At 45.0% G+C, this 13,534-nt stretch overlaps 1 protein-coding gene across 2 annotated transcripts in view; it reads left to right on the top strand.

Moving 5' to 3' along the window:
• The first annotated feature begins 1,229 nt into the window (after nucleotides 1–1,229).
• Nucleotides 1,230–13,534, top strand: part of PRSS23 (serine protease 23) — a 93,248-nt gene continuing 80,943 nt past the window's right edge. The window contains exon 1 of one of the 2 annotated variants that reach the window (XM_089652761.1): nucleotides 1,230–1,373. The gene's annotated coding sequence lies outside the window, so the exon portion shown is untranslated. Of the gene's footprint in view, nucleotides 1,374–10,403; nucleotides 10,569–13,534 lie in introns of those variants that run through there. The other variant, XR_016306226.1, reaches the window with a different exon arrangement.

The raw sequence follows: 13,534 nt of genomic DNA, 5'->3' as shown, positions 1-13,534 counted from the left end.
CACTATTCCTCCTCCCACTGACACCTATGATGGGGCACTATTCCTCCTCCCACTGACACCTATGATGGGGCACTATTCCTCCCACTGATACTGATGATGGGACACTATTCCTCCCACTGATACCGATGATGGGGCACTATTCCTCCCACTGACACCGATGATGGGGCACTATTCCTCCCACTGACACCGATGATGGGGCACTATTCCTCCCACTGACACCGATGATGGAGCACTATTCCTCCCACTGACACCAATGACGGGGCACTATTCCTCCCACTGACACCAATGACGGGGCACGATTCCTCCCACTGACACCAATGAAGGGGGCACTATTCCTCCCACTGACACCAATGACGGGGCACTATTCCTCCCACTGATACCAATGATGGGGCACTATTCCTCCCAATGACACCAATGACGTGGCACTATTCCTCCTACTGCAAAATTACAGTTATGAAGTAGCAACGAAAATAATTTTATGGTTGGGGGTCACCACAACATGAGGAACTGTATTAAGGGGTCGCGGCGCTAGAAAGGTTGAGAACCACTGGGCTAAAGCATCACCTATGGAGAATTTTGGGTACTATCGTTTTTGGCGATTCCATGGCTGTGCGTAGTTTTAAGACTTGACACGTTTGGTATTTATTTACTCGACGCAACCCAATTTTTTATATTTGACAAAAAATGGTCTACAGTATATTGTTACGTCTGTTTGCAGTAAAATTAATTTCAGTATAATTTTGTTCCTGAAGATATGCATTTGTCAAATAACTGCACAAATACCATGAGACATAAAAAAAAATAAGGAACTGCTGCCATTTTATTCTCGAGGGCCTCTGCTTTGAGAAAATACATACTTTTGGAGGGGTTTTTCAGTAATTTCTAGCAAAAAATGCAGATTAAAAAAAATGTCCTGGTAGACAAGGTTACATACATTTTATTTCTACCTAACTACTTTCCATAGAGTCTGTGCCACTTGCAGGTGCTGCCATCACCCAATCCCCTTCTCCTGACACCCAAGGCTCCCAGTCCATGTGGTATTCTAGGAAAGGCAGCAATTGCCGGCTCCCATAGACTTCCCATTGTCAGCCCTTCTGTAGTCCCAGCTGAGAAGAGGAGAGTCAGATCCCAGGCAGAGCAGAGGTGTCAGGACTCCCTCCACTGTTCTGGGTGGGAGGGGTCACGTGGAGCTCTGCTGCCTTTTCCCTGCACAACTTTCCCTGGAGTTGTCAGATCTGCACGGAGAGGGTTGGGGGACACCTGCACTGGGGGCTGCTGTATGGGGACTCCAATGCTGTGAAATCCCACCAGGGAGACATGATCCAGCCTGTCCTGCTGGGTTCCTCGCTCTGAGCTCCTTCTGCACACTTCTGGTAAGATCACATCTCCTGATTCATAGGTTCGGAACTCAGACATTTCTGCTCCAGGGATTCTGTGAATTAAAAAAAAATGGCAGTTGCAGCTCTTGTGCCATAGACACAGCATAAGCTGCTGGGGGACTACAAGTCTCAGGATATCCAGCCAGCTGTAACTGATGTGCAGTTTTTTATTGTTTAATCTATGTATAGCTTCTGGATGATAGAAGTTCTTGACATTCAATGACATCCTGTTGCTTAATATTAATGAATGACAGAGCTCATTTAAAGGGACTGTCCTTGTTTTGGGACCAAATCCTGCTGCTCCTTAGTTCACATCTATAAAAGTTTAATGCAGACTTTTTCTGCTCCGAGGATTCAATAAATTATTAAAAGTCAAGGTTACAGCTCTTTGTGTGCTATAGGCAGCCTTTATTTTTGAGGTACTACAAGTCCCAGGATGCCCTGACTTTAGCTTTAGTACCTGTTTTTTTTATTGTTTGTCCATGGATTTAATCTCATTAGACACTAAATTACTGAATTATGTAAATTCTGACATCTCGTTGACTAATATATTAATTAAGGACAGAGCTAATTTGGAAATATGGTCCCTTTTATGGGACAAAATCCCCTCTGTCCCTCAGTTCTGATGTATAGAAATCCAGAAAAGTTCATGATATGACCGTTTTTATTGATTGCCCCTGGATTTAATCTTGATGAGCACTATGTCTCCCTTCTGGATTACAGAGGTTTTGACATTTTATGACATCTCATTGACTAAAGGACAGAGCTCATTTAAAGGGATTGTCCTTTTTGGGGTGCCAACTCCCCTATGCTCCTGAGTTCTGATATACAGACATCTATAAAATTTTATTGCAGACTTTTTCTGCTCCAGGGATTCATTAAATTAAAAAAAAGTGATGGTTACAGCTCTTGTACTATAGGCAGCCTAAACTGTTGAGGAACTACAAGTCCCAGAATGTCCTGACAACTTTTGTAATTGTCAGGTGTACCTGATGTAAAGTTTTTTTTTTTTGTCTCTGGATTTAATTTTGGTGAGTCCTCTATATCCCTTCTGGACGATAAACATTCTTGGCATCTCTTTGGCCTCATATATTATACAGCTCATTTGGAGGGACTGTCCCTCTTTTGGGACAAAATCCCCTCTGTCCCTTAGTTCTGATGTATAAAGATCCAGAAAAATTGATGTGACAGTTTTAAATGATTGCCCCTGGATCAGGGGCGGACTGATCATTTGGAAACTCAGGCACTGCCCGAGGGCCCGGGGTCAGTAGGGGGCCCCATGAGATGTCCCTGGTACCTTTTTCATAGGCTTTTTTGAGTTTTGGCAAGGACACAGGGGCCCCATGATCCCCTATTGCCCGGGGGCCCCATGAGTTGCCAGTCCGCCTCTGCCCTGGATCAATCTTGATGAGCACTATGTATCCCTTCTGGATTATAGAAGTTTTGACATTTTATGACATCCCATTGACTAATATCTTAATAAAGGCAGAGCTCGCTTAAAGGGATTGTCCTTTTTTGAGGGCCAACTCCCCTCTGCTCCTCAGTTCCGATATACAGACATTTATAATCTTTTATTACAGACTTTTTCTGCTCCAGGGATTCAATAAATTTACAAAAATAGTCATGGTTACAGCTCTTGTTGTACTATAGACTGCATAAACTGCTGAGGAACTACAAGTCCCAGGAAATCCTGACAGCTTTTGTAATTGGCAGGTGTATCTGATGTAAAGTTTCTTTTTTTTATTGTTTATCTCTGGATTTCTTTTTGGTGAGTCCTCTATATCCCTTCTGGACTATAGAAATTCTTGGCGTCTCTTTGGTCTTATATATTACAGAGCTCATTTGAAGTTCCTTTTTTGGGGACAAATCCCCTCTGCCCCTTAGTTCTGATGTATGGAGATCTATAAATGTTCATTACAGAATTTTCTACTCCAAGGGTTCAATAAAAAAAAAAGGAAAGCATTTCTACTATAGGCAGTCCATACTAATCGGGGAACTACAAGTCCCAGGATATCCTGACAGCTTTTGATGTTGCCAGCTGTTCCGGATTTGAAGTTTTTTATTGTTTGCCTGTGGATTTAATCTTGTTGAACACTAAGTATCTGGATTATGTAAATTCGTAGCATTTACTGACGTCCCATTGACTAATATGTTAATAAAGGACAGAGCTTGTTTGGAGGTACAGTCCCTCCTTTGGGACAAAATCCCCTCTGTCCCTCAGTTCTGATGTATAGAAATCCAGAAATCCTTGATTGTTCCTGAATTTAATCTTGATTAACACTTGATTAATACTCTGTATCCCTAGATCATAGAAGCACTTGGCATTTAATGACATCTAATATGTTGCCTAATATATTAATAAAGGACAGGGCTCATTTGGAGGGACTGTCCTTATTTTGGGACACAATCCCGTTTGTCCCTCAGACCTGATGTATAGAGATCCAGAAAAGGTAATAATGTGAACTTTCTTAATCACCATCAGTGGATTTAATCTTGATGAGCACTATGTATCCCGTCTGGATTATAGAATTCTTGGAATTTATTGACATCACATTGACTAATATATTAAAAAGGACAGAGCTCATTTGGAGGGACTGTCCCACTTTTGGGACAAAAACCCCTCTGTCCCTCAATTCTGATGTATAGATATCTATAAAGGTGCATGATGTGACTTATACCTCATGTACGGTCTGATCGCTAGGCGATCAGAAACGGAAGGTGTCCTCCCTGTAGTCTTTTGGGACATGTGACAGGTCCCAGAAGACTACAGGACCATTCATGAAGCGCAGCGCTTCTCGCGCATGCAAAGTTGGTATTTGGCTGTGAAGCCGCAAGCAGTCTCAGCCAGGTCCCCACACTGAAGATGCCGGCCTCCTGGAATACAGGACGACCAGTGAAACGGGCTGAGGGGACACACCACGGGACCGAGGGGCAGGTAAGTGGCTGTTTTTTAAAAGTCAGCAGCTACAGTTTTTGTAGCTGCTGACTTTTGTTTTTTAACAGTGTGAGTGGAACTCCGCTTTAAGTGAATGGGGCCGCTCTGCAAGTGCTACGAGACCACGTGCAATGGATCAACGGGTTAAAGCAGATGGTGAGAAGGTGATATAAAACCTCCTCGCTGCCTGTCAAATGCTCTCTGAAGAGCGATGCTAACGCAGATTCTTCAGAGAGCAAAGCTGGTGTGAACGAGCCCTTAAAGGGGAGCTCCGGTCTCCTGTGAAAAAAATAAAAGTCAGGAGCTACAAAAACTGTAGCTGTTGACTTTTAAAAAATAGCTACTCACCTGTCCTATGATCGGATCCAGCGGTGTGCACACCCCAGCCGGGTACACCTGCCGTCTTCTGTCCCTGATGCCGGCATCTTAAGTGTGGGCACTCATCTGTGGCAACTTGCGGCTTCACAGTCGGGTGCCCACTGTGCATTGTGAATGATGTCACTTGTCCAGGGGCAGACTGACCATTTGGAAACTCGGGCATTGCCCGAGGGCCCAGGGTCAGTAGGGGGCCCCATGACATGCCCCTGGTACTTTTTTTTCATAGGCTTTTTTGAGTTTGGGCAAGGACACAGGGGCCCCATGATCCCCCTATTGCCCGGGGGCCCCATGAGTAGCCAGTCCGCCCCTGCACGTGTCCCAGAAGACTGTGGGGGGAGGGAACTAACGCTTCTGATTGCCTAGGCAGTCGGAAACAAAAGTGGGAGCGGGTACCTGTTAAAATCGGGTACACGCTCCCCAAAGGTGCCAATTCTTCATGGTAAGTGGTGGTCGAGTCCTTAAAGCGGAACTTCCCCTTTTGGGTGGAGCTCCGATTTAAAGTCCCAAATGGTTACTTTCTGCTTTGCGGTTGTTTGATTTATCATTTTTGCCTGGAATGACACTTTAAAACTGAACTCTGGGTAAAAACAATTCTTGCATTTACAGTGTAAGAATAGATTACCGCTGATAATGTGTGCCCTATGTGTGGCTGCTCCTGTGTTCCCTATAACTGTTCGTTGTATCACTCCCGTACTTCAGCATCTGATGCTGAAACTTAGAGGCTGGAGTATGTTTCTCATAGCGGGTCGCTCATTCCACACCTCACCCATTTTATTCAATCTTTTATATTCTTTCCACTGAATACAAGGTGCTCTGTGATTGGAGGAGGTGTGAATGAGCGTCATGACTTACCCTCCTCCAATCACAGAATGCCTTGTATATGTTGAAAGGAATGCAAGAGGTTTTATGAATGAAGGAGGCCTGGAGACTCACTAAGAGACCTGTACTCCAGATGGAAATGTACACTTTGGTGCTTAAAGTATTGTACAGCATTAATGAAACTAAAGCCTCATTTAGATGTGCGGTTGGAGGGCAGAAAAAATGCGCAGTTGCACGGTTGGGCCATAGTAGGCAGCAGGCGGAAATGTTTTCATGTGCTTCACACACATGGCAAAATTTGCCTGACATGTAGCGACCGTCATTTGTGAAGCTGACATGTAGGTAAATGAGGAAACACCACAAATACCCTGCAACTGTGTGCAATGCTAGCAGTTGCAGTAAATTTGTCAGCAAAAATGGGATCAAAACAGGTGATGAGGAGGCGTGACATCACCTTCTTACTGCCTGTCATTCACCTCTGAAAAGTGATCCAAACATGGATTGTGCTTTAGAGGAAAAGGTAGATTAAGATGCACATCTAAATCTACCCTAATAGTTTTCTGGAACTCAGCAGCTACCACACGAGACCCACTTTGTAAAACCTGTTCTTACATTGCAAGTGTTCAAAATAGGTGAAATTAAGGAATTATCTATTTTTGTAAACTAATATTGGGGCAGCTGGATTACAAGTAATTATCCATGTTAGATCCGGAGGGCTGCTGGGGATGCGCAACTTCACTATAACAGTCTGTGCTACATACAGCCATCGCTGGTCTCTTCCTGGTGCTGCAGGAGCGACTTCTCATCTGTACACTGAACACAGGGGGTTGCTTGCACCTATGCCTCCCCCATTCAGCAAATGTCTTGCATATTTTTTTAATGAATACAAGGTGCTTTCTGATTAGACAAGGTGGTTAACCATGAAATCATCTGCCTGGTGATTATGACAACTTTTCCCTTCGTCCAGGCAGAGAACGCCTTGTATTCATAGGTACCACAGCTAGCAATCCCCTGTGTTCATGTACCAGAGAAGACGAGATGACTCCCGGAGTTTAGCTTTAAAGCCCAACTCCGGGGAAAAGAATAGTCCCCCCTTCTATTGGGGCTTGAGCACTGCAAGGGTTAAAAGTGTGTTTAGGTCCAGGAGATGAGAAAGGTAGTTTAGGGCCCACACACCAGATGAAGTTGGATGCACTTTAGACTACATTCCAACTTCATAGACGTAAAACACAACTGCAAAAAAGCGCTCAAATTCATGTAAAGACATGCAAATGCACCGTGACGCATCGCAGTCCACATTAAAACCCAAAGAAAGAAAGAAGAAGGAAGTGACATCATATTTCCGTGTGGATGGAAAAATGCATGTAAACGTGCATAAAAATGTGCATCAAATGCCTGCAAATGTGCAAGAAAAAAACCGCACAGTAGATGGGCAGTTTCTGGTACCCAACTGATCCCTACTCCCCCAGCAGATGGCGCTCTGCTATGCATAGACAGTGGACTGTTCCTTGGCATCCTCATATTCATTGCGTGGCTAGGGGCTCTGCATTAGACTCAGTGATGTCAGAGGACTTGAGACCGTAGGAGCATAGGGGAGAAGAGGCTGCGAGGACCGGTCAAGTAGCATAAAGAAGCCTGAAGGGGCAGAGGATCGGGAAATGAAAGTGCTTTTTCCAGTCCCTTAAACCTAAGAGCCAGTTCACACTAGAACATGGTGCTGGAAACCAGCGTTCCATGCGCGTTTCCCTCACTGCGTTCAAAATGCACTGCCCTTGCGATCTGCAGTAGGTGTCAGTGCAATGCTAACAACATGGGGGGCAGGCTAACCACATGCATTTGCCTACACCAGATCCAGAAGTAGAGAAGTAGCTTGCCATCCAGTTGCTGTGCATACACTACTTTTGGTGCAGACCAGCACAATTTCAGCCCATTCAAGTGAATTGGCTGAAATGGAACTGCACGTGTATAGCATGTGAATCGCACAGGAACTCACTGCACGTTCCTGTGTGATTCATGGTGTGAACTGGCCCTAAATGGGCATCTAAACCTTGCAAAGGGGGACAGCACCTCTGCAAGGAATGACTTTTCATTTTCCCAAAGTTCAGTCTTAACTCTGCATTTATGTGGAGGCGGTGAGCATGAAACCACAGCTGAGAGAGTCTTAGAGGGGGAAGTCCCTCTCCGAATCAGGAATAAAGTTTTACAACTTATCATTTCACCTTTAGACTAAACAAACATTTATGCCCCATTCACACCTGTGCATTTTATGTACAGTTTAGGTGTGGTGTGCTAAAAAAAAGTCCTGCATGATGCGTCTTTAATGCACTTTCATCAAAAAATGTTCTATCGGGGTCTATAGTAATGCGCTTAAAATGCAAAAAAAGTGCCTAAAACACAACACACAGAAAACGCACCGCACAGATGCAAACCGGCTTTAGGGCTGGTTCTCTCCAGATGCAGTCTAGTGCGGTTTTTTTCTGCATCAAAAATGCATGCACAGCGTTTTCCATGTATTCCAATGGCCCTAGGTCACACTAGTGCAGTGTGACTGGAACTGACTTCCAGTCAGTTTCCGGTGCAGAAAAAAAAGTAGAACATGCTGCATTTGTCTGCGCAGAACTGTACTGGAACATAGCAAACTGCATCAAAACTGCACCCGAACGGAGTATGCTGTGAACCGTGAGCAAAAACATATCCGGAATGCATCTGGATGCGTTTTTGTGGTGTGAACTGGCCCTTTTGGTTGCTTCACACCAGAAGAAGTCCAGTGCGTTTTTTTCTGCATCAAAAACACATGGACAGTAGGTTATATGGGTTCCAATGGCATAGTTCACACCAGTGCAGTTAGTTCCAGTGCAGTTCCACTGCAGAAAAAGTAAGTAGATCATGCAGCATTTTTTATGCACAGCACTGCACTGGAATGTAGTGCAATGCATCAAAAATGCATCAGAATGTATCAAAAACGCTCTGGAACACACATGTCCCAATGTATGATAAAGAAAAAAAGAGGGGAAAAAATGCACCAGAGAGCACTAAAAATGCACTGGAATGCATCAATAATGCGCCAGAAACATACTTGCAGAAACGCATCTGAAATGCATCTGGACAAAATTTCTGTGGTCTGTGTGAACCAGCCCTTAACCGCTTCCCAACCGCCAGCATCCATGGATGTCATCCCAGAACGCACCCCCAGTGGCGCGCACTCGGACGCTGTCGGTGATAAGGTAAAAGACCAATCACAGCGGCCTTTTACTACGTGATCAGTTGTGTCCAATGACACAGCAGATCAAAATGTAAATACAGTTGCCGATTATCAGCTGCACTTTCCTCACTCTGTCACAGCGTGAGGAAAATACTGCTGATAACTGGCAAATTTGACGGGAAATCTGCAGTAATAATCAGGACACTGATTATTAGTGCCGCCCAGCAGTGCCCATCAATGCCGCTCATCAGTGCCCAGCAGTGTCGCCCATCAGTGCCCATCAGTGTCACCCATCAGTGCTGCCCAGCAGTGTTGCCCATCAGTGCCCAGCAGTGTCGCCCATCAGTGCCCAGCAGTGTCGCCCATCAGTGCTGCCCAGCAGTGTTGCCCATCAGTGCCCAGAAGTGTCGCGTATCAATGCCCAGAAGTGTCGCGTATCAGTGCTGCCCAGCAGTGTTGCCCATCAGTGCCCAGAAGTGTCGCGTATCAGTGCTGCCCAGAAGTGTTGCCCTTCAGTGCCCATCAGTGTCACCCATCAGTGCTGCCCAGCACTGCTGCCCGTCAGTGCTGTCTGTCAGTACCCATCAGTGCTGCCTATCTGTGCCCATCAGTGCCGCCTATCCGTTCCCATCATTTATGCATATCAATTCATCATCAGTGCCTGCTCATCAATGCCCAATAGTGCTGCCTCGTCAGTGCTGCCTCATCAGCGCCTCCTCACCAGTGCAGCCTATCAGTGCCCATCAGTGCTACCTATCAGTGCCACCTCATCAGTGCCCATCAGTGTGGCCTAGCAGTGCCATTCAGTGCTGCCTATCAGTGCAGCCACATCAATGCACATCAGTGAAGGAGAAAAATAATTATCTTTTTCCATTTACAGTGCAAAAAATAAAAACCACAGTGGCGATTAAATACCACCAAAAGAATGCTAAGAAAATAAATAAATAAAAAACCTGCAATCCCCCCCCCCTAAAAATTTAACATATTCTTTAACCCGCTTCCCCTCTGCCCTATAATAGAAATACTTCTACACAGAGGCAGGGGTGCGCAAAGTCACATGATTTTGCAGTTGTGGGTAGGGGGCGCGAGCGAGCCGTGTGCATGCCCTACCCGCGGCCTCAGCTAGCAATCACCGGGTCCCGAACAACCAGTGATCACCGAGTATTACCAACATGTATGTGAAAAAAATGCAAAAAATGTCATGTGGGTACAGTGTTGCATGACTGTGCAATTGTCATTCAAAGTGCGTCAGCGCTGAAAGCTGAAAATTGGTCTGGGCAGGAAGGGGGTAAAAGTGCCCGGTAGACAAGGGGTTAAACACTTCCAGTGCAGGATGAGTAGATTTTGGCAAATTTCTGGAGTTCAGCTTTAACTTCCTCTATTCTATCCATCAAAAAAAAATAGGGCTTTACATACATTTTATTTCTACCTAACTACTTTCCATAGAGTCTGTGCCACTTGCAGGTGCTGCCATCACCCAGTCCCCTTCTCCTGACACCCAAGGCTCCCAGTCCATGTGGTATTCTAGGAAAGGCAGCAATTGCCGGCTCCCATAGACTTCTCATTGTCAGTCCTTCTGTAGTCCCAGCTGAGAAGAGGAGAGTCAGATCCCAGGCAGAGCAGAGGTGTCAGGACTCCCTCCACTGTTCTGGGTGGGAGGGGTCACGTGGAGCTCTGCTGCCTTTTTCCTGCACAACTTTCCCTGGAGTTGTCAGATCTGCACGGAGAGGGTTGGGGGACACCTGCACTGGGGGCTGCTGTATGGGGACTCCAATGCTGTGAAATCCCACCAGGGAGACATGATCCAGCCTGTCCTGCTGGGATCCTCGCTCTGAGCTCCTTCTGCACACTTCTGGTAAGATCACATCTCCTGATTCATGGGTTCGGAACTCATTACAGACTTTTCTGCTCCAGGGATTCTGTGAATTAAAAAAATGGCAGTTGCAGCTTTTGTGCCATAGACACAGCCTAGGCTGCTGAGGAACTACAAGTCTCAGAATATTCTAACAGCCAGCTGTACCTGCCGGGAATTTGTTTTCATGTTTAATCTTTATGAGCACCTATGTATGCCTCCTGGACTACAGAAGTCCTTGACATTCAATGACATCCCCTTGCACTAATAATCAATGAAGGACAGAGCTCATTTAGAGGGACTTTCCTTCTTCTGGAACCAAATCCCTTCTGCTCCTCAGTTCTGATGTATAGACAGCTGTAAAATGTACTATTTTTTTGTCCAAAAGTGTTGCTTTAGACTAATCCTTTCATCCAGTTGCTATATTATTGCAGTTGTTGTTTTGAAAGTCCAGTATAAAGAAAAAGTTATGGTGGATAAAAGCGCATGAGGGGTTAGTCCAATGGATTGAGTACATATGAACCTTTCCAGATCCCTATAATTAGGGGGCATGGCGGGGGGGGGGGGGGGGGGTGCGTTGTCTGTATACTTTGTAGAAAGGTGTCCCTCTTGTGATCTTGGAGGGATTTCAGAAATGATTCATATTTTGCATTTTACATTTGCTATAATTATAGTGTATGTATAGCCAAACATTTCTCTTATGCAATTTTACATTGAGGAAGGAGGGGTTAAATTCAGGTTATTGTTTGCTGTGTCCTGCCGGGGAGATTTCCGTACTCTTTCTGTCTCGGAGATGCAGTGAGAAGCATTCTCCCCAAAGTGAGGGGAATTCCCATCTTAGACCATTTTCACTGGTATATTTGTCCCCACTGCATGGTTTCCCCCCACGTCTTGCTTTTTTTGACAACTCTAAAATGTAGGATTTCTCTTTACTCATCTTGTCATGAGAATGGTCACCAGGACAAATAGAGGGGTGAATCTTCTTGTGAAGATACAAGTTTGACAGAGGGTCTAACCCAGCCTTTCTCAAATAGGGTGTTGTGGAAGAGGGTACTGGGAGTTCCATGAGCAATCAGCAATTTTTACCTCTCTGATATGTAACCTCTGATACCAATTAGCATTTTAGCTATCTATAAGGGGGGATTCTTCCCAATGACCACACATGTAAGAAGTATCCTTCACACAAAATGACAGTGTAATGGGACCCTTCTGCTACTCAATACCAGTTTAAGTAGACCCTTCTCTCACTGACCACCAAAGTTAGAGGGTTCTTCTCCATTGTCCACCAAGCTAAGGACCCCCTCTTCACAGACCACAAGTGTAAGGGGGTAGCACGTTGACCACCAATGTTGGACCACCTTCTCCACCAAACACCAATCTAAGGACTCCTTCTCCACTGACCCCCAGTGTAAAGGAACACTATACTAACCAACAATGTAAGAAAGTCCTTCTCTACTGACTACCTATCTAATGAGCCTTTATCCACAGACCACCAGTGTAAGGGGGAACTACACTACCATCTATGTAGGAGGGTCCTTCTCCACTGACCAAAAATCAAAGGAGTCCTTCTCCACAGACCACCAGTGCTAGGGGGCACTACACTGACCATCAATGTAAGAGATTCATTCTCCACTGTCCACCAATCTAAGGGCCCCTTCTTCAAAGACCACATGTGCAAGGGTGCACTACACTGACCTCCAATGTAAAAAAGTCCTTCCCCACTGACCACCAATATAGGGACCCCTTATTCACAGAGCACCAGTGGAAGGGGGGCACTGCACTGACCACAAATGTAAGGGGGTCCTGCTCCACTGACCACCAATCTAAGGACCCCTTATCCACAGTGCACCAGTGTAAGGGGGGCACTGCACTGACCACAAATGTAAGGGGGTCCTGCTCCACTGACCACCAATCTAAGGATCCCTTATCAACAGACCACCAGCAAAAGGGACACTACACTGACCAACAAAGTAAAACAGTCCTTCGCTCACCACCAATCTAAGGGCCTCTTCTCCACCAACCACCAGTGTAAGGGAGCACTATACTAACAACTAGTGTAAGGGGGGTCCTTCTCCAGTGACTGCAATCTAAGGATACCTTATCCATAAACCACCAGTTTAAGGGGGCACTACACTGACCACCATTGTAAGAGGGTCCTTCTCCACTGACCACCAGTCTAAGGGTGGATCCGAATCCAATTACAAGTTACAAAAATACAAATTGATGGAAAATCAGTATATGTTTGGCCACTGGCCAGCATGACAGCTTTATGCCTTGGTTGTGGGAAGTGTCACATATAGATATTTCAGTGTGGTTTTATGTTAGTTTTTAGATGTTGGTATCACATTTGTTTTCATATATTAAAGGTTTTATTTATTTTTAATTTTTTTTTGGCAAACAAAACTAAATTTTTGTTGCAAAATAAATATTGATGCTAGGATTATAGTTTCTGATTAGAGATATGGTTAGGGAATAAGTCTTAGGCCTCGTTCACACTTTGCGTGTTGCCATGTGACACTAAATCAGGCATATTTGCAGATACTTGTTTTGCTGCGATTTTCATTCGGTTTTTCCATGCGACAATCATGGCAAAATTGCACCTCATTTAAGGTGCCATTAGGAAATAATGGCACTGCAAGAGCACATTTTGCCACAATTTTGGAATTGCGTTTTGGCCAAACCCCACCCCCCAAAAAAAACAGTGTGTACCGCGTTTACATGCGTCAATTGTTTGGGTGTTAATTAATGTCATTGGCCAAAATAAATATTTTTATTCTGGCCATTTAAATAAATTATCGCTCAAACGATAAACATGCCTAGCTTTAACATGCATTTAAACACTTTTAAGCGCGTCAAGCGTTTTTTACAGCCAAAACACTTCTGTTTCAGGATGCCCTGGCAGTGGGGTTTTTTCCTGCCACTAAAGTCTCCTGCTAAAATACTATGTGTGCATGAACACATAGGATAAC

The sequence above is a fragment of the Staurois parvus genome, unplaced genomic scaffold (genome assembly GCF_062004578.1).
Source record: "Staurois parvus isolate SC_StPar_1 unplaced genomic scaffold, SC_StPar_1.0 ptg000693l, whole genome shotgun sequence".
NCBI lineage: Eukaryota > Metazoa > Chordata > Amphibia > Anura > Ranidae > Staurois > Staurois parvus.
Note: the sequence above shows the minus strand (reverse complement) of the source record. Positions and strands in the feature narration are given on the sequence as shown.